At 37.5% G+C, this 22,936-nt stretch overlaps 1 protein-coding gene across 6 annotated transcripts in view; it reads right to left on the bottom strand.

Moving 5' to 3' along the window:
* Positions 1 to 22,936, bottom strand: part of XRCC4 (X-ray repair cross complementing 4) — a 152,741-nt gene that overhangs the window by 110,643 nt on the left and 19,162 nt on the right. The gene's annotated exons all lie outside the window — the stretch shown is intronic.

Here is a 22,936-nt window from a genome sequence, read left to right as displayed (position 1 = left end):
CCCCAAAGTGTAAGAACTCATTAAAAAAAAAAAAGACGGGAGATATCCCTATCTTGTGCCTGACTTGCAAAATGAAGAATATTATTTCGTGTTTTGCAAGACCAGAGTCCTGTAGCCAGTAGCCAACACCACTCAGACCAACCTCAGAGCTCACTGGATTTTTTTGGCTGGTTAATATTTAAACAATCACTAAAATAAATAAAAGTAATGATGCTCAACAGTGCAAAATAACTTCTTTTCCCTTACTTTGAGCCATGTGAAAGTGATGACAAATACAGTAAATGTTGCTTGAAAATATCAAAGAACAAAAGAAAATAGGTAACTGCTATCCAAATTTCCTTTGTACCAAGGAACAAATGAAAATAGGTAATTGTTATCCAAATTTCTGTGAACGTTAATTATATCAGAGCACACTGAAACTTGCAAAAGCAGCATGTTTATTGTCTACATTTTGCTTTTATCTACTGGAGTGTAGCAATTCAAATATTCTGGAAATTAAAACAAAAATTATGCTATGTTAACTGAACATGGGGATGAAATTTCCAAGGAGCAAGAGAGATCTGTTAATAATTTCATCACCTTTATGTGTTAAAATCTACTTGAAACACAGTCTTCCATAGCAAATGAAGGAACCTCCATTGTTAAGCCTTTAAAAATAAATTGGAAATACTTGGGTCTTCACAATCCAGAAGTTTAACTTCAAAACAAGTGTAATTTATTCACTATCTGTCCATCCAAACTTCCAGTCAGTGTGAGTTCCTCAGAGATAGTGAGTGGACTAACCTAAAATACAAAATTCCTGTGCCAAGAACTACAGATCAGCTACTTTTGAAACACATGGAATGGAGAAGGGGTGTTAAAAACGTTCCTAGAAACTGCACAAAAGAGAAAAATGGACGTTGCTTCTTCAAAAAGAACAGCAAATTAATCTGTTTCACCTCTCTCTAAACAAATTTGAGCAGAATCTTATGAAATAGGAGATACCTTATCAGACATCTCAAGAACCAACATTTGTGTGCATGGAATCATCTACTGTGTGGAGAATTAAGTAGCTACAGCTCACAGAAATCACAATTTCTCATTCTTAAACCTGAAGTTAGAGGTAGTTTACCACAAAAGATCACAGTCATGACCACCTGTGTCATGTCTAAACAAGATTCAGAGAGCCCCTTCCAGAAAAGAAGATGCACCACCAACTGAATAAACCCTCTGTGGCTCTAGAGATTACAGAGTATAGCAAACATGACCAGGAAATCAGGCATCTGTTCTCATCTAAATAAAGTCTCAGGAATTAAATGATATTTTACCTTCATACAAATTTCATAGATTCATAATTTAGGGCAGTATTCTATAACAATAATTAACCGATATCTTACTTTCATGCAAGTTTCACAGATAAATAATTTAGGGTAGCATTCTACACAAATAATAGGACTTCACCTAAAACTGTGCAATTGCAAAACTGTTTTTAGGGACGCTATTCTCTTCCGCTCACACATAGTGAGGCAAATCTCATCAATGGAGAACAAAACACTTTTGTCATACCCCTCCCAAGAGGAAAGACAACTCTCTGCAGAACTGCAAGATAATTCACGTCAAAACGGGAAGGAATCCTAACTACTATGAAAACAAATACTGTATTTCAAAACCCACTGGGAGGAGCCCATTGTGCAAGAGGTCAGGATAGTTAGTGCTCCTCTACTTCATTAATTGTAGCTAAGGATGGATTTATTTATAAATATGAGATAAGTTCTCTATCACACCATGATTATTGCCCCTTTTCCCTAAGCCAGTAACTTGAAGTCTTATACATAAGCTTCCTTTTCCACTGGTTCTCAAGTTAAAAAATAGCAATGGAAAAGCAAAATGCAAACAGGATGAGTCCTCTCACTTGATAAATTGGGAACAACATTTAAATGTAGCATTATATTTAAATAAGCTGTAAGTGAAAGAATAACACAAATCAATTGTTAGCCACTTCCTAGCAGAAAGGTTGGGAAGTTACAATGCTGGAGGAATGGATGAAACAATCCCTTCTAGCATGAGAACTCCAGTTTGGTGAAAAAAGAAAACACTTCTCAGTTCAGAGGAAGACCTTCTACCTCTGCAATTCTAAACTGGGTTCATACTATTTCAGACAGTGATTTTGCAAAGGACACTTGGACATTATGATGCCTGGAGAGCTGAAAGGTTAATCAGCAGCAGTTCACGCTGTTCTGAACAGACAGGGCTTCTTCCACGCACACTTCAGGGTGAAATTAGTTGTTGGATGGACTGAGGAGGTCTGGAGAGCACAAGACAAACATGGAGCTGCTGGAGCAGATCCAGAGGAAGCCACAGAGGTGCTCCAGGATTGGAGCTCTTCTGCTCTGGAGCTAGGCTGGGAGAGCTGGGGATGTTTCTGGAGACAAGAAGGCTCTAGGGAGATTTCAGAGCCCCTTCCAGTACCTGAAGGGGCTCCATGAGAGCTACAGAGGGACTGGGGACAAGAGATGGAAGGACAGGACACATGCCTTCCCACTGCCAGAGGGCAGGGATGGGTGGGATCTTGGGAAGGAATTGTTCCCAGGGAGGGTGGGGAGGCCCTGGCACAGGGTGCCCAGAGGAGCTGTGGCTGCCCCTGGATCCCTGGCAGTCCCAGGCCAGGTTGGACATTGGGGCTTGGAGCAACCTGGGACAGTGGAAGGTGTCCCTGCCCATAGCAAGGGGTGGCTTTGGATGGGTTTTAGGGTCCTTTCCAGCCCAAACCATTCCACAATTCCATGACTTTAAAGTGATTCAATCAAGTAGTGAAAAGCAATGATATACAAAACTCAGAGCAATTTAATCCCCCAGAGTGATGAAACACAAGATATTTTGGCCCTATTCAACTTGTAAGAATGTAAGGGGATTACACTTTTCTAGCATTAATATTTTCAGCCACAGCAAGACCATGATTTCAGGAAAGGTATCTTATAAATCCTGTGGAATTACTCCATTATCACAATAAGGTTCTCTGCCACTCTCTCATCTTGTAGAATAGTGAGGCAACAACCCCCTTCCACCCCAAAACCAAACAAAAATCAAACCAAATTAAAAAAAAAAATAAAAAAGGAAAGAAAATAAACCACCCAACAACAACAAATAAAAACCACCCCAACAAAAAAACTCAAAACACAAAACACATATCCCAAAACACTCTCAAATAAACAAAACAAAATCACCAATCAATCCCAAAGAAATAAACAAAAATTGACCAACCAACAAATGAATGCAAGTTTGTTTAGCATTAATCATGCTCCAGAGCAAAATGGATTTAGAGTTCCATTTTCCACAGCATCAACCAGTTTGTAGTTTTGATAGAATCAGCTGTCTTTCAGAACAAATGCATGTTTACAAAGACTTACAATAATATGCCAGCCATGGAAGAGTTTTTGATGTCAAGGACTCCATTATATGTTTGGGTGCAAGTTCAACAACAGCTGCTCCAGATTTAATGAAGGCAGTACTCAAGGGACCGACATTTCCTGGATTTATTTATGGGAGCTTACAGAAAATGTTCAATATGTACCAAAATATACGTTGTTCAGAGACTTTCATGCTTGGAAGTGAAACTCTCAATGTTTGATTCATAATGGCTATTTCACAAGGGCTTACAGGAAATAAAACTGTTTATTTTAATTGCATACTGCAAAAATGTTAGAAAAGGAAGATTTATGTTCTCTAGTGACAGTGAATGTTTTGGGCTAATTTGTCATGGTTACCATGGACAGAAAATAAAGGAATACTATTCAAGTACTACTCCAATTCAAGCACTACTCCAATTCATAGGCAACTTAAAGTATCAGCAAATACTCAAATCCTGTGGGCTCTCTTTTTAATCATTCATGTAAGCTTACAGCACCTTTTAAATACAGCATAACTACCTGTGCAAACCCAGCATTTCATCTTTATTTTTCTTTTCCATTAACAGGGCTCTTTGTCCATATTTCCTGTTATTGGAAAATAAAAAATAAACTTGTAATTTAAGAAAATTTTAACAGCTATTACACAATACTCAAAAGACTAGATAGCAGTGATGTCTAGTTGTGTCAAGGTGGTTTTCCACTCCAGCTCAGGATTCTATTCTTGTTTGACTGTAACACAACAATTTCTTTAAAAAAAAAAAAAAGGTGTTGTCCAACAAAAAAGACTATGAAGAAATGGAAAAAACAATGCATCTGCCTATATTTATTGAAAGGGTGGGGATATTAGTAGTATGAAAAAAATTTTGATAAAGATGAACACTAGAAATTTGATTAAAGTGTGTCCTCTGAAAATGGAAATCAAAATGCAAATTTGAAAAATATTGTATATTTTACCTTTTATTTTCTTCGATTATTACAACATCTGTATTGGCCAATGCATTGAAAAGCAGAACCACTGCCTACAGGTTCACACATGGTCTGCAGAAATTTTAGCTTTTCACTGTTTTGTCTTTGCTTTTGTGAATTTGTAACCAGACAATGGTCTGGTCAAATACTGCCAGTTGTTTTTGTGTTTTCTTACAGTTTCAGCTATTAGGGTATTAACTGGTAAGATGACTGCGCAGAAATTAATGCCAGAGCATTACAAATGTATTTGTCTGGCTTTTGATTTAGTTCATTTTCAGCATCAAATCACCTATTCCAAAACCTTCTCTTGTATTCTGAGCTGCCAATTCCATCTTCTACAAAAAGAAAACAGAAAACAGAAAAGGACAAATTTCAGCACAATTTCAATGGATTTAGTTATCTTCTAAAACTCTCATCCTTCAGCCATTCCTTAGACCTCACAAAGCAATAGAAAACTCTAATACCCTTCTGTAAGTGTGAGCTTCATTGTGCCTTTTTGCTACAAATCACTTTCACTGTGAACTGAGACACAGAAATGAGAACTTTGCCTTCCAGTTTTCTTTCCACTATTCCACTGTTTTTCTCCTTTCCTTCAAAACTCAACTGCTTTTCCACAGACTATTTCCCTCCCATCAATTTTTCACACTTCTTTATCAGTACGGATTAATGTGTCCAAAGTTAAGATAAGCTCTTTTAACTCAGACTACTTGCTTCAAGTATTGTTCAAATTGAAGCCATGTCATTGTTTTTGAGAAAAATGAACACAAAAATAGAACTTAATTAAAAACCAAGTGTTGTTATCAACTTCTGCTTGTTCTTTTCTAACACCTGCATTAAAGAAGTGACCATACACAAGAACAATTCTATTTTAACCTGAAGCTAAACAGGTTTTGCAGTATAAAGTTGAGCGACAAACAAGTAATTTACACCATTTCCTTTCCAGAGCTATAGAAATCATGATTATCTAACTTAAAAGTTACCTGAACAAGTATCTCCTGAGAGCAGATGGCCCACAATCCACACACCTTCAAATTTTCCTCTAATAACACAAAATTAGATTATACAATCTCAGCCCCTGCTGAAAGGGGATATTACCAAAGCACGGCATCCACTTTTTGTTGCCTTTGGTAGTGCTAATGAGCACGTCTCCAGCTTTTACTCACATTCTCCACAGGCTGGACTCTAAAGTCCTCGACCTTTTTTCTTACGGATTTGTCCCTTCTCATTTAAACATTTCAAATTGTTGTCATTCAGAAAGAAATGTGAAGGAAAGGGTCAGTAATGGCACTAGAAGGACAAATACTTGTCCATTTTTTTCACATTAAACTCCAACACTAATGACCCATCAAAAAAAAATCTTAAAAGATTTTTCGTTGCCCCAAAATCACAATATAGGGTTAAAGTTTAATTTTTTTGAATGTGTTAACTTTAATTAACTCTTATCTTTTTTTTTTTCATATGGTTTTTGATATTTTTGAGCTTTTAGACTGTGCATTTTTAAGCTTTTCCCCTGATGTTCACAATGTGGACTGCCAAAACTTAAGTGAAAGCTAAAATTCTTACTCAGGTAGGCAACTGTGATAGGCAGACTTCAAACAAATATTAATAAAAATAATTATTAATAATAAAAAAATCAGTAAAATGTATCCATTTCACCCTCAGGTCTTGTATATTATTGTTTAGTTTGGATGTTTCCCATACCAACACTTCTTTTTCTTTAAGACATGACCTAAAGGGGTCTAGATGCCATTCTAGATGCCACAGAAACTCCATGCAGGAAATGTGAAATATAATTAAAATTATATTTGATCAACAAATACAGGAAGTAGGCTATAACCTCAAGGAAGCTAAGCCCTAAAATTGGCATTATTTTTCACAATTTTCTCCTTCTCTCTAGCATTTAATTCCAGAATGACTTTCCCGAACAAAAATCCTGTTAGCCCAGTAAAGCCAACATCATCCCCTCAGTCCTTAGAACAGTCTGAAACCTATTTTTCATGTATTATAATCCAGTTATCAACATCAGAAAGCTCATCCTAAGTCAAATAATTGCCTTTCCATCACAATGCGGTGGCAGTGAGCAGCTTTAATCCAATGCTCAGCCTGCACTATTCTCTGCATTTAGTAGGACTGAGTGAAAAGTGAGAACTATTAACAGCTTTCTTTCTAGTAGCAATTAGCTAATTAATGGCCTTTTATGGGGCTGGCTCCTAGTCACCACCCACTGCAATTCCAGCTATGGTGACTCAGGTCACCAGGCAGCACCAGTGAATCACTGGATTTGCAAAAGTGGATCTTTCATGATGCAGCTGAGACCTTCCTCTCGGCTTTTTCTGCCCCTCCCAGTGGGTCAGCTCCTCCCTGATGAAGCAGAAAACTCTTCTCAGAAATTATCTGCTGCCCAGTAGGGTTGTGGAAGAAGTCTCAGCAAAACCAAACTTGTAGTTATTCAGAGGGCATCTGTTATTTTTATCTCACATTTCTATTTGCCTACAGCTACTGAGACTGTTCTCCTTTCAAGGCTGAGCTGGAAAACAATTGTTGATCTAAAAGTCTAGGTACCTGTAAAAAAAAAAATCGACTTTTAAATCTCAGCCAGCACACCTGAAGTGTGCTCAGGAGATGTGCATTACTGTTATCAAGCCACATACAACCATCTCTTTGATCCTTCTCCTTACACAAATGGTGCTCCTGTGCGGGGAGGTTTTTTTGGTTGCTGTTTTAAAATTGATGTAAATACACAATACTACCATTGTTCACTCAGAAATAGTAATTGCTTTATAATGAATCTATTATTTACAGCAGTGAGGCTTCAGGAGTTACACCCCATTTCAGCCCCATGGAGGCTCAGAGCACAGTCCTGTCTCTGTGGTTCTCCAGTCAAGCCAAGAAATAAATAAAATGTGAGTTTATATGAGCCTTAGTACCAGAGTCGAAAGAAACTTCTTTTCAGGGGAAGACTGGAACTTTTATTCACTCAGACTGCCAACCTCCAACTGAAATGGCTGGGGGTTAAGGCCTTAAAGCAATTCCAATCTGAACCAACTACATCAAGATTTTTAATATTTAAAATAGTTGCTTTCCCATGTGTCGTAATATTGTGCCCTTGTTATACAATTCAGAGAGAAAAGAGACTGGATATGGAGCTGAGACTAGTTCTTAATTAATTCAATGCCCCGATACTCCTAAATTAACTGCATGCTTACAGCAAGGGGCTTTAAAGGGCTACCACATCTGGGACTTCCTGAATTTGATGATCCTCATGGGCCCCTTCCAAGTCCAGGTTCTGGCCCTGCACAGGACAGTCCCAACAAGCTCACCCTGTGCCTGGAAGTGTTGAGGAAACACCACATCTGACAACTACAGCATAGGGCTGTCACAGGTGTTGCTGTGCTCTTACTTATAAATAAATAAAGCTGGTGCAGATATGACCCAAGGAGCAGTTAATGTTTTTCTCTTCATTACCCAGATCAGCAGGAAAAGACCCATGCAGGTTAATGAAAATAGCCTCAACAGAACCAATTCGTAAGAAGTTTTGAGAAGTTATTTTTAACCTCTTATCAACTTATATGGCCTCTTTTGAAGGAGCAAAAAGAGACGTGAAGTGAATACACACGTTCACTTCTCTTTTTGAGAAGTGAACATTATTTTTACTTTATAAAACAAGGTGCCAACAAAATTATCATGGAATGATACTGACTGAATAGACATGATTCCATGAAATTCAACAAGTTACAAACTTAAGCGTGCTCATCTATGTAATATCTTCCTTAGTTACTAATGGATTGTCTTCGTGACACACAAATATTTTTGCTTTTGAGATTCAGAAGAGAAGATGGATCAGTATCAGCTGTCTAAAGATTTGCTAGAAGACTTATAAATACTGAGGAAATTATTTTAAAGATTGGCACAGAGTATTTCCAAAGCAGTCTGGATTAGACCACTACAATAACTGCAACCCACCGATGTGAGTTCTGAAATATGCTTCCAAAAACAAATGATACAATAAAAGTGATGGCCTGCAACCAGGGCTGAAAAGAAGCCCTTCATAACTCAGGAACTTGGTGAAAAGAGTAGTGCTGCAAGCTTTTCCAGCATATTGTCCAGTGGGTGAGTAACCAGCAGGAACCACCCTGTCCTGGACCGGCGCTACCTCCCCGCCTGCCAGCTCAGGCTTTACAGCAGCTTAAAAATGCAGTGCTAAGGTACATAGGCAGGGACTAAAGACTGAGCTTAACACCTTTTGTTTGCTTGTTTGTGAACCTGGAGTGATGTCTGGAGAGAAAAAAATGAACAAAAATTAAACAAGACACCATTCTCTTTGGTTTCTAAGGCCATCAGACCCAACCTTGTGTTGTTTTTCTTTAATTATGCAATCATCCTAAATATTCATACAGTATTTCTTAGCTGTATTGAAATATAAACTTGTAGGGATAAAAAGCAGGCTGAGAAATATCAGACATGTTATACAGATACTCAGTGTTACTACAATGTGGCGATCACACGCTGCAGAAGATGATCTTGTTAAATTAACTAACTGCTCACACACAGTGAATTTAAGGGAGGTTGTCTTTTTTTCACTTGTTTATTGTCTCGTTGCCACAGCAATACACTGCCTGTTTGTTTTGAACATGACATGGAAAGCACATTTGTTCAAAGCACTGTTTTCTCAGCTTCATACCGTTCGTGCGCTGATGGTCTCAAGCCAAGGGAGACACAAGACTCCAAACGCACAAAATCCAAAAGGATCCAAAATGAACTTTGGCCAATCCTAGTTTTAGAGCACCAAAATGTCAAGCTACAGCTGTTCTGCCTTAATGAAGACACACACTGCCCAGCTTAACCCAGTCCTTCTCCCCATCTCCCCCCAAGGGAAACTGATGACCCCGTGACAGGTTATGTCACCACATGTACCTCACCCAGAGGTTTCCTGCTTTGTCTCCTCCTTTTCTCACTTCCATCCCCAACCTCCACACTGGCACAAAGCATTTCACAAAAAACATTGTTTCACACAATTTTACAACCCCACAACTACTCTTACTCATTCACATCACTTCCACCACCAAGAGTTTACAGGGAGAAAATAATAATTTGCTTTTCCCAGTCTCAAAATGCATTCACTTAATTCAAGCACCAAGGCAAGAAACATACCCATTTCAGTTCCAGTGTCTAAGCTTTGACATTTCCTCAAATCTCTCCAACATGGCAAAAGCTACAAGCCCAAACTCCCTTCAAACCTTTCAACAGGGTTCCTTTAAAGAAACTTTAAAATATTTCTCCAATTTTGAACAACTCTTTCTGCTAAATTCTAAGGTTCTAAGGTTGCTCACGTTTTGGTTTGAAGAGATCATATCTTTCAACTCGCTTTCATTAAAAAAATCAAGAAACTGCCTGGTTTCCTCATGATAACCATTTCCACTACTTGGAAAATTCACTCAGACACTTTTTTTTTTGCACTCCATCTCAAAGTGATACCACATTTCTTCACTCTGCAGATGATAAGCCTAAAACCAGTTAGACACCACTGGCGGGAATTTTGAAAATCTTTAGTTTCTGACACACCCTTCATTCCTGGATGTTATTCTATTTTACTTAATTTACCAAAAAGGGGGACTGAAATGCAGAACATGCATGGCAGATTCTCATTTCAAAACAATACAAGGATAAGGACAAAGAATAATACAAGGTATAAAAAACTAATGTGGGAATTCACTGACATTTTATTCTCTATTTTATATCCCAGCAGTGATACCTCAAGGACACAACCTGCAGGGATGTCCTCAGATTTCATGGAGACTTTCTATCTCCAGTAGACATGAAACATGTACCACATAAATTTTAGGCTTCAACAACAGTATAAATATAAGAACCACAGCCATTACTTATTTCACTGAGACTCAAACCCTCAAACATTTCACAGGAAATAATTAAATCCAGCTTTAGTGTTGAATATAGAAACCTCTGAAACAGCTACCTCAAAAAAATCTACTGGTATATACTTCATACACAGATTTCCTTAATAATCTTTTTTTTTTTTTTTTTTTTTTTCACTTTTAGGGCAGTCTAAGTGATCTTGACATTCTCTTCTTTGGACATGAGTAACTATAGGGATGTAAACCTTGATCCTGTCCTGCAGAGGGAATTTTTGTAAAGGAAATTCACCAGCCAGAATTACATTTTCATTCTGTAATCCCTCTAGTATTTTAGCAGACTTGCCTGTTACTTTAATTCCAGACTGACTACAGCACAAGCAGCTTCAGATTTCAACACCAACAAGTGGGATAGGATACCCACTGCATGCTGACAGAACAGTAGCACATTTTCAAGTCTTCCATAACTTCCCATGGATTTAGCATTAAAACCAGACTTGAGCATGCCAGAAATCAGTTCAGCCAATTCTTTTTGCTCTCTTGGACACCATTTATTTGAGGAGAATGGTAATTTAAATGTGTTCATCTATGTAATATCTTCCCTAGTAACTAACGGATTGTCTTTGTGACACACAAATATTTTTGCTTCTCAGATTCAGAGAAGTACTAATGGAACACCTTGGTCTGCTCTGAAGTGATGGCAACTTTTTTCTGCATTATTCAGAAACCAAATAAGCCCAACAAGAATATAAGCCTAGCATGTCACCAAAAAAAACCCAAACAACAAACAAACCAAAAAAACCAACAAACCACCACCACATCACCTTTTTTTCCCTCATAATTCTATCAGTTGCAGGGGTTTTTTTCATTATATTAATCTTATTCTGATTATCTTTTGTAAACTCACTTTCTTCTATCTAGTCTTTTGTACTTTTACACTCCCACTTAAGCAGGAAAAGCCTCATTTAAATGTGCTTTCCTAAACAAGAAACAGTGAGACTTTTGATCCTTTAAATGTTTTAAATCTTGTTGATATAGATCTATATACTTGATTCAACCATCTTGTATGGACTTTATTACCTTTTCCAAAGGCAAGGTAGAATAAATCAAATTAATCAAACAAGAATCAATCACCCTTTATATCTGTGTATAGGAAATCCACCATAATCTGCACACAGAGAACACACAGCTAAGGAAATGAAATCAAACATATTGGCTTTGTTATTAAAAACAAAACAAAACAAAAAAAATCAAACCCCAAACGTACATTCCCATTATTAACTCGCAGCACTACTAATTCCATCTCATATTTGTGTAATGTTTTAATACCTCACTTCAGGGCAGCCATGAAAAATTTTCGTAACTTCCAGAGTGATGGGAAGACAGATCTGAGGTTAGCTCTGAACTCCAAAGATTCCCATGCAGCAGCCCGGGCTGCTGCCAAAAGACCACAGATGGATGCCATATGAGCAGCTAAGGCCGTGATGCTGAAGGGGAGTCATGGAAATTCTTTGCTTGTGATGTACTCGTGCAGTTCCAAGGTGTAACACTCACCAAACTCAGTGTTTTAGCAGTTTCAATCTTCAGCTTGATAATTTTATAGCTGTGCTCAGCAATAAGTTTCAGGGAAGGGACTCACAAAGCAAGATGACAGAAAATTGAAGTGAAAACAATGCAAAAATAGATAAATGTTATAAACAGACCAGAAGAGACAGATTCAGTCTTGAGGGGTTTTTCTAGCTGATTTTTTGTGCTAACAGAATTTAGTGTAAAAATTTAATTATGTTTTTCTTCACAAATCCAGACACTGATTCTATCACAGTGACTTTTCTTCTTTTTAAAGGAAAGAAACAAGCTTTCACTTCTGTTTAGAATAAAGTCTCTAAGTTACAACAATCCATGAATTAAGTCCTTTTGTCTTTTGATAATCAAAACTATCTGAGAGAGAGCCCAGAAACAGTTTCTGTAATACTCCTGAATTGCATGTGACTAATCCCGGGGAGTGGGGTGGAAAAGGGGGATGGATATCTGCCTGGGCTGAGTCACGGTGAAGGCACAGTAAAGAACGACTGCTGTGCAAGTACAAAGCTATTGAGACACAAATTGGCTGAGCTAGTTTTTAAGGCTTAGCACAAATATGAGAACCAAGCCCTCCCTTGACATCTCACACTTCCCCTTTCAACAAATGAAACTTCTGAGTTGTACTGAGAAACAATTCTCAACTTACCAGGATGCCACATAGCTGAAACAATCAAAATTTAGAAGCTTCAAACTGAAAAGCTGGTGCTTCAGCTGCATTTGATTGTTTGCTTCAACAGGATCCAGCTAATGGACTGAACAATAAATAGTATTTCTGAAACCCAAACTCACTTGTAGTTGTGTTTGACAAGTAAGTTAAAAGTTCCAGGTTCTTTTTCTTGGCTATCTGTTCTACTGCTTAAGTACTGGACATCACTCTCTCTCATCAGTGCGAATTTCCTCATGTAATACTTGGAAAAGGTAAAACAACAAAAAAAGACAGACTGAAATTCTTCAGAAAATATGTACACAAGACCTCCCTAAATATGAGAAGGCCAACAGGCAGATAGGTCGGCTTTTAAAGTCACCACAGAGAGAGGATTATGAAAAACTGATTTCAGGCAAAACCCAGCATTCTCATAGTGTTAATCCCAGTGGGACAGAAGTATCCAAACTGAAAGACCTACAACACCACTATTATAAAACTATCTGGTGCCTGTCCCGTTGCCTGCAACTGCTGCCATCCCCACCAATTACAACAGTGCACACAGTAAAATAAAAGAATTCTATGTCCTAAAATGCTCTGAAGCAATAATCTCAAGTCTTTACCTACAGAATGTTTTAAAATTAGCTTCCATGGCCATGGAAAGACCTGATGGAGACTCAAGATTTTGCCTATCTTCCACAGGTGTCAAGTTGATAATGAACAGAAAATTTAGGACCTGCAAAACAGCTGGGCATCTAATGCAACCAAAAGATAATCCCTGGAAAACAAACACTGAAGGAAACCAGATCCTATCTCTAAAACAACCCCCCTTGGCCCGTGGCTATGAAAACTCACTCTTCCTCACTGAGGAGTGCAGCCGGGACCCACAAAAGGACGGGACCCAACTTCACGGCAACTCAAGAGTGCATTCAGACATCACTTGCAAAATCCTTAATTACTGCAACTAAAAAAAAAAAAAAAAAAAAAAAAAAAAAAAAAAAAAAAAAAAAAAAAAAAGGTGCCCTATGGGGCTCAAATGAGTCTTAGCTACAACTTCAGGTTTTATTGGTACCTTTTTTTTTCTAAAGTAAAAAGACATGTTCACTTCTCAAAAGGCATTTTCTTTCAAAAAAGGCCACATAAGTCAATTAACAGGTTAAATTTACTTTTTCAAGGCTTGCTGTAATTTTCCAGTGGAGTTTCTGTAGAAATACCAGAACATTTCAGCTAATAAGGTCATTGTGCAATCCAAGCTGTGTTAGTGTAAGAGACAGGATTAGTTCCTAAACTACCAGAAGTCTGTAGCTTGGGTGTTAGCAGCAGCCAATCTATGCTATTTGTCATCTATAAGATGTTTTTGAGCACTACCCAAAAGCTTTAAGAACAAATAGTTTCCATCTTATCACACAGTACTCAGAAAACAATAATTACACAACACTCATGGATGGATTCAAGCATCCATCACAGACTGACACCACGTGACTGTTACCTCTACACCATACATTTCTGAATTCTAAGAAACAGAAAAAAAATGCTTTTCCACAATTTTCCCCACACTTCCCACAACATATCCAATGTTCAACAACCAATTTCAGAATATTTTTCCTTAGCTGCTGCTTTAGCCTTTGAGCAAAATACAGCTGTCCTTCTGAAATCAATGCATACCACCCTGATCTAAGGCTACAGAGAGGTCAGTATAGCCTGGAAAACCTGGGGTTTCCATCATATACCAATAAGTTGTAACATTTCATCTCTGTTTTTAAAAAGAGTACCTATGATAAAGTTCACTTTCCCTTGACTGCCATTTTCTCTTCAAAGGCACTGAAACAATAAGGCATACAGGGTTTATGTCACCCACCAGACTACTGAAGCATTAAGAGCTTTATGGACAAACCCACATGAATTTTTCAACGAATATGACAACATTTCTTTTACCATAAGGAAATATATTTCTTTCTAATGTCATGGTCTGGGGATCAGGTTTTAAGTTGCAGCTAAAAGGAGAACACTCCTGTGTCATGGAATCAATGTTATTTTCCTAAAGCACGTGACCCGACATCTAGGGACTTTCTTTAATTTCTTTTTTAATTAAAGTAGCTGCCATTTGTTGAATGACATCATTTTCCATGACCAAGTACATAAAATACCCAGTTTTGTAACTGTCACTGAGCACAACCTGCAGAGTCACTCACACACCATGAAATACAAGAGTTTCTCCAGGTAAAAGTAACAGAGAACTAAAAATTAACTGACTAAAATCCGAGACTGGCAGATAACTGAGAAATATTTGACTGCACCCAGTTTTGATGAATCAAAACTGAGTATGTCAGATGTGGTGAGTTTAACAAAAAGCATTAGCAGAATTTTGTTGACCTCTGAATTAGCTGTGCAATCAGACAGAGAGCCTCCACTACAGAATGATAGTGTCACGAAATTTTAACCTTTTAATGAAAGACAGACAGACATGTCACTGACTTAGTTTTAAGCGTCTCTTTTTCAACAAGGAAACTCTAACACTCCTGAAGAAGCAGTATGATAAACCCTGAGTTTAGACAGATTTTGTCCAAATCTAGCATAAAGAATTAAAATTGCAATTAAAAATAGCAATTTAAAGACTGAATTTAAAATATAAAAATAATTTCTAAGAAAAAAACTTGGTTTGAAAAGGGAGAAAGGGTGGTTGTCTCACCAGCTCTAGGGATACTAGGATTAACCAGTTGAGCTTTATCAAGCACTACAGCACTGTCAGAAAAGAGATATTTCCTCCTACTGCACTACTGACTTTTATAGGAAAAAAAAAACCACAAGCAAATGCACAACAAAACATTAAGCTATCAATAGAAGACAAATTATTGTTAAAGCAAAATGCATTTAATAATTGCCATTAAAAATCTACAAGAAATTAACAGAAGTTGTCTTTAAGGTCTCTATCAGTCCTAATTCTTCTATTAGTCTGCAAGAAATGGAAAAGATAAAATTGAGTCTATATTTATGAATATATATCATTATACATATATGATATATATGTAAATCATTCAAGTATCATGACTATCATCTCTGAACACACACAGAACACTGCCTGGCACACTTCACCTCCTGGCTCTTACCGGGGGAATTAACACCATCTCAAACACATTTGCATTCTCTAAGAGCTCTTTAAGTCTCCAGCAAAAAGACCCAGCAAAAAGTTAGGGGAGCTTTAACACAATGAAGAAATTGCTCAGAAAAATATGTGGAACAAAAAGCTCATGCTTTTGTAATACAAAGAAAGGAGCACAACAGATGTGAAATGGTTTAGTGGATGTTTCTGTTTAGATAGACCTGGAAAATGGAGTCTCCTAACAAATAAAAGATAGCAGGCAATTCCTATAGGCTTAACAATGCTCCATGACAACTCTTGATTTGTTATTATTACCACAAACCTCTTTAAACAACTTGGACTCTGAATAATATACACAGAAGTATTCATTCCAGAGAAGTGGCACCCTCTGGAAGCTTATTACCCCAAGCTGACACGGTGGCGTTAGGCAGAATGCACGTGTAACTCTAATTTTAGGATCCTGCTGATAATGTATACTGCTCCTGCTAGCCTATCCACAATAGTGGTCTTGATTAAAGAGCATTGTTCAGGAAGGGGAGCACATGCATTTGCAGATGGCATAAACATGCTGCAGTGACTAAACAACATTTGATGAGTACATGCAGCCCTGGCAGAGCCCCAAGGAGGAACTGCTGCACTTGTGTTCTGCAAGCTCTGCCTGACAAACTTGAGATAAAACACACAGCTCAACCACGAGGGGCAAAGGCAGCAGCTCTCCACTCCCAGGCTAAAAAGCAGTTGGTAATAAAGCTGTATAAATAGATGTCACAATCTCAATTTTAGGTATAAGCTTGTCCCACAGAAGTTAAACCCAAAATGAGTTAACTACGTGGTGTCTTTCATCTTGTGTTTGGGTTTTTCAGTGGGGGAGTGTCCAGTTTTTACTAGACCCTGATCCAAAAAAATGCTACTCTTATTCTCTTCACATTTTATCTTCCCTGATTAGTTCCTACCAATCAAGACTCTTAGTGATAATGGATAAGGTCAATCCTATCCTGTGGTCAATACTGTGTAAGTTTACATCTTGGTATTCAACATGAAAAATAGTTGTTTTAGAAAAACTGACAAAAAAAAGCTCTTGAGGACCACATTCAAAAAAGAGAAATTTAAGGACTGGTACCTGAACGTTCTTTTCCAGAGAAAGAATGTCCTTTTTGCAGTCATGCTGGCTTTATCCCTAGATTACATCACTGAACTATGAACTGGTCAACTATAAGGTAGTTAGGTAACTAATACAAGTAACAGTCCCTCTTCCACTGGTTAGCACAGCCCTTTTGTTACCACACGTCCACATAAGGACCCTATTAAAATCCCTTTCCCAAATATCTTTAGTGATTCACCCACAGCCTGTAAGGATTTTTTGGGAACAAAATATTTTAGTTATGTAGCTTACAGGCTTTTCAAGGTAGCACACACACATAATGAGCGGGCTGATTATTTCTCTGATCTCTTGAACAAGAGACAACTCATATATAGTTATTTACAGCCAAGGAAAACATGGGAGTTTGCCCCTCATCACAACTAACAAAACCTTCGGGTGGTCTCAGAAATGTAAGTTTCCTTCCATACAAATCAGTGCATATAAAACCAAAATAAAAACTATATATATTAATGCAATTCTTATTTAAATTCCTCAGTTTCAACCTATGCCCTAGGCAATGTCTTGCTAGTTCTGAGTGAGATGAAAACTACATTGCTGAACGCATTTTGGTACACCAAGTCAGTAACACTGGCAAAACCAAAACTGCAATGGTGAATGGCTGATTAAGAAAATCACAGCAGGTCACTGGACTACAATTTTAACTTCTTTGTGAGCTCAGGGAAGTAACAGATGACAGCAAACTCTTCTGGTTTTAGTTACTAGCAAAAAAAACACTCACCAAGATTGCAAATAAAACAGTGCTTGCAAAAGCTACACAAGCTCACATTTTTTTCTTGTACTATGTTGCTTCCCCACATTACCTCAGTCTTAGAACTCTCACCTAAATCAGAACTTGCTAATCAGTAGCTCAAGTTAGTCTCTAAAATCTACATTAGGAAAATATTTTTCTTTTTTTTAATTTTTCCTGTCAGTGATTCAGCTGAGAGGAGAAGGATACAGACTGAGGATAGACTGAAAGAGTAGAGTCAGGTTTATTCCAACTAAATAGAAAAATTCATCCCTGTGATGTTCCTGAGATGGATTAGCTATATATATAGAACAACAAATTCTCATTCCAGCTGGAATTAAACAATTACAAAACACAACTGCAAGACAATAAGTTCAGTGTGAATTAATGGAAATAAACTTCCCATTGTTTTGCAAGATGTACAGCCATCAATTAAATAAGCAAAGAACTAGTACAAAAAAAACCCTGACTGCTTCCAAATTCCAGTTTTTGGCACCTATGTAGCTCCTAAGAGCATTGACAATGTTCTGTCACAAACTTGTGTTAACCTAATAACCTACAGGTATTATTCACACACTGAAAAGACGTGTGCTTTTATGAATGGAACAAAAAACTGTACCTCAAACTCTTAAAAAACCCCAAAGCTTAAGACTTGTCTGAGAAAAACAAATTCAGAAAGACTAGGAAAGACTATTCAGAAAGACTATTTTTGGGTTCCAAAAATAAGAAAAAAAACTCAGTTGCACTTTGTACCCAACAAAGCAGTTGACATCAAATTTTAAATGAAATGTCAGGCATTATTTGCAAAGGTACCTGAGAGGAACAAGAAGATAATGAAACAAGTAATCTTCTATGAAAGAGCTTTTTCCTGGAATAATACTACACAGAAACCTACTCTTGAAATTGTGGGTTGTACCTATCTTTCTGGGAAACATATTTTTGCAAGAGAACCACGTTCAAGATTTGGATGAAGAAAACTTACCTGCAAAAGAATTTTCCAGTTAGACTAAAATATTTCAGAACAATTCTAATTGAATATTTTGCTCACCAATTCCAAATACATGTCCAACTTGGCTTCAAATTGTAAAACTCAAAGACCTTTAGGCTTTGTCCTCGTGATAAAAACCACTATTTCACATATTGACATGTAACAGGCAGTAATTAGCATTCTGTCAAATCCTATGGGCACGCACAACAGCTCACAGGGTTTTTAGAGAACCAGCAAACTCATGGCAGTGCTTTTCCACTAGAAAAAGAGCTGATCTTGCTCTGCTCACTGGACACAGAAATTAGGGACTTGTCTTCACTATTTAAAGAAAATTTCATTTTTATGTGTGGACTACTAATACAGACTGACTTTATAGTGGAAAGCAAAAGATATGTGTATTTTAAATCACTGCAGTTTAAGAAAAGAATCAACAGGAAGTGTAACACTTCGCTCACTGCACAATCTGCAGCTCCCTTATTTCTTCATCCCATCACTCTGCAATATTTCCACATTTGTCACTTTGTAAAAAATACAGGACATCTTGATTTTGCCCTTTTCTTACATTTCAAGACATTTTCTGTAACTGCAGCAGAATTAATAGAGGTGTTGAAGTTGCTCTGAGGGTTTAAACATATCTGTTCAATATTTTATACTGGAAAAGGTGCTATTTTAGTGAACCTAAGAGTTAACATGAGCTTGAGAGCTCTCCTATGCCTTTGCAGCTAGAAAGATGAATGGTTCCTCTAGAGATGTTAGAGTTTCTGAAGAGAAACCACTGGTGAGATTCTCATTGGTTTTCAGGCTCTGGCTGCTGTTCATCCTCACAGAAAATACAGGACTTGAGTCTTGCAGTGAAGGTTTAGAGCCCACACACAGTAATCTCTTTTCCAGAGTACCTACTGTCCTCTGTAATTTGTGTTTGAGAAACTAAAGCTTGTCAATATACCATGATTTAAAGATTTCTTCCCCCTAAAAGGAAAGCATTTGTACTCTGTTCTGCAAATGAAAGCAAGTCTTGATGTCCACACAAGAATTTGAAATGCACAGCAGGTATTCCAGAAAGAGAAAATCTGAGAGAATTGAGAGGGAAGGAGGGGAGACAACACCATAATACCAAGAGACAGAAAGGAAAACTGACAATTTTTCTTGCACAAATCCCAATCTGTTATTTTATGAACATGTTACAATACTTGAAATATATTTAGACTCTCATTGTACTCAAGAAATAAGAAGATGCCCTTTATAGTGTAATTTGCAGTCGGTCTTAAAGCAATTAAAACAGTTTTTAACTGGATAGGAAATATCTGTGAAATACACAGATCCTAACAGGTTGAGAAAAAATGAAGAGAATTTATTCATCACAGTGTTTGATTACTCCTTTTTCAACAATACCAGTTTTAAAGGCATAAGTTACCAGTATTTTAAATTAATTTCTCCAAACTACTGCTTATCAGAAGCAGCAATCAAATACATAATCTAATAGCTAAGCAAGGAAAATAGCAGAGCTCAATTACTTAATTCACCAGAACTTCTGTCATACCTTGTATATATACACCTTGTAGGTATATAGCACACCTACTAATATGGTAAGGAATCATTCTTTCAGAAATTATTTTTCTTACCTCAAGGCTACAGAAGTGATGCACTGCATTTCCAGTGTACCTGAAACACCTGAGAGTACACCCAAGGTGAGATGGGGAAAATCATGTGGCACTCAGAATTCTGAGATTACTTACTAGATAACACCCAATGTTCCTATTCCATAAGGCACATTAGAAGCTAGCTATTTCTAAAATGGGCTTTCAAGAAACCAGTCTCATGTCCACTCTCAGGTTCCTGAAGTACTCAGACATTAAGTGATACAAGAGTAATTACTTTCACACTGACCTAAGGATTAAACATTTCATCTTCCTCTCTCCTCAGCCAGTGGAATTGCCTGGGAAGCAACCTGAACTCTCAGTGACCTTTGCTAACCAAACAACACATCCTCAGTGGTTTGGAGCAAAGTAACTATTCAGACCTTGAACCAAGATAGTTCGGACAGCACGACCAATTACATTTCTCTCTTTCAGCATGCTGTGAAAAGTTTTGGTGAGCACAAGCTTCTCCAGCTTTTCTTTCAACTTTTAGTAAACTTAAAATGAACTCACAGGCCCGATCAAGGAAAAGCATCCACAGGAAATGGGGGAGACAAATAACAGCATCTCTTCATCATTCTAATTAGCCACAGTGCTGCATCTAAGGTGGAATTTGTTAAGCTCTTATCTTCCCTGTTTACAAACTTAAGCAAAAGGCAAGAATAAAAAAAGAAAACAGAGCCTGTCACATTACTGTAAAAAAAGAGACTGCTAGCACTCAAATAATTGTTTATCAAAGGCTATTTAGTCTATTTAATTGCCAGCCCCAGGAAAAGAAAAAAAAAAAAGAAAGAACTTGCCGGATTTCCATTATTTATTATATGTGGAGTGACTCGCTGAAGCACTTGGAAAGATTTACTTCCCAGTGGTCACCTACTTAGATCAAGCACTAAATCACTGCCTCTGTGGCTGGTGTTTGTTTAGGTGGCAGCAGTTGAGCTGGACCAGCCTCCCCGGCCCCTCGCTGGGGTCTCCGTGTGTGTGGCCCGTCCGGGGCTGCAGCTGGATCCGCACACAATTCCCACTGTGCTCCACAGATACTGTTATTCCAGGGTCCTTCGCAACAACCCAGGCGACCCAGACACCGCTCCCAAAGGCAGAGCCGCCTGTCCTGAGGGAGGGTAAATCACAAACACGCCGGGATTTTCACCAAATGCATTGGAAGTCTCACAAAAACACATCAGGATTTTCACCAAACCCATAGGGATTTTCGCCAAACACACTGGGATTTTTAGAGGCACAATTTCTTAGGCTCACCTGCACATCCCAAGACACAGCCAGAATCACTGTTTCTAAAGCTCAGACATCATTATCGCTCCCAACCAACATTTCAGGATAAATAAGTACTAAAACCCTTATGAACATGCCTCAAGTTAGATTATTTTTCTTATTCTGTTATTTCTAACCATTACAGGCAACTAGGGCACTACAAAACAAACATATCATGCAGTGCTCCCTCTAAATCAGACAGGAATTCTTCATGACTTGGGGAAGTTTTCCATCCATTCAAAATCCAAATCATCAGAACTCATCCATTACATAAACCTTACATACAGATCATTATTATAGACTGACAATTATGAACACTTTTTAAATTATATAAAGATACAGGTTTGGTTTCATTCCATCAAAGCAGAGCAGGAGCAGGTGTAAGCACATCCTTTTAAACACCTAGACATCAGTTCATGGAAGGAACCTATTTGTTCATTAACTGAACAACAGGTGAATCAAACACTGTGTTAAGTCATTGAATCTACTACCCTGGCAGTGCAGATAATTACAATGCATTTTTCATTCCAGTCCCTTCCAAAGCAAGGGGCACAATGGGACTGCCACCATTTCCCCCGGAAAACACCTGGGCAGTAAAACAAATTTCTATATCAGAAAGCATTTCCCAATAATATACCTATGTTTTCCTCTGCTTAACATCACTCGACTATTTTTATTTGCATACCTACAGACCACCCAATACAGTTTTGGCACATAATTAGATTTTATGGCAGCAGAGCTTAGCAAGATGCTGCAAAGAAGGTAAAACTTATTTCAAATACCATGGCTTGGTACAGCCATGAAAACAATAAATCAGTGTATAGCTCAGAGATTTTCTGGTCACTAGTCCCATATGGGATGAAGACCTATGACAGAGCTCAGCTCTTGAAATTACTGGGCACAGGTGACTGCTGATGATTAGCATCGTGTTCTAGGCAGCTCCCATTAAAAATAATTAAAATAACTGAATTTGTGTATATAAGCATGCACGTATTTCTAAAAAAAAAGGGAAGGCATATTATTGATTATCTAAGACTAGAAAATTTACTCCCAGGCACCCATATACCAATTTCATGAAAAGATTTTGCAATAATTTTTACTTACATGAATTGATAAGCATTTTATAGCTTAAAGTGTAACAATGCATCTCCAAAGTTTTTGCATTTTTTACTAAAAACTGTTATTTATTAAACTGATCAGAGATAAACATTGAATTTAAGTCATGTTTAAACTGTAGAGTAGTTTCTCTAGGCTTCCTCAGTGCTAATTTACATTTAGCTGAATATCAGCCCTCTGGATGTATTGACATCAGGAAGGTTAATTTCCTAATGTGATGCTGAAAGAGAGAAATCACAAATACTTCCACAGAGAGTTTGCAAAATGTTTGGAACATATTCTATTACACACATGAAAGCTATTTCTAATACCTAATTCTATTATTTAACTCTACATAATTGCTTTGGCAATTTTATTTGTAGGCATTAGTTTAGCACAGAAGAAGAAAAAAAAAAGGTGCCTTTTTACCCAAGAAATCCTACCTTATCTAAAAACATTCTTTCAACACCTAAAGTTTAAAGCATACATAGGAATCAAGGTTCTTTGTATTT

The sequence above is a fragment of the Prinia subflava genome, chromosome Z (genome assembly GCF_021018805.1).
Source record: "Prinia subflava isolate CZ2003 ecotype Zambia chromosome Z, Cam_Psub_1.2, whole genome shotgun sequence".
Taxonomy (NCBI): Eukaryota; Metazoa; Chordata; class Aves; order Passeriformes; family Cisticolidae; genus Prinia; species Prinia subflava.
Note: the sequence above shows the minus strand (reverse complement) of the source record. Positions and strands in the feature narration are given on the sequence as shown.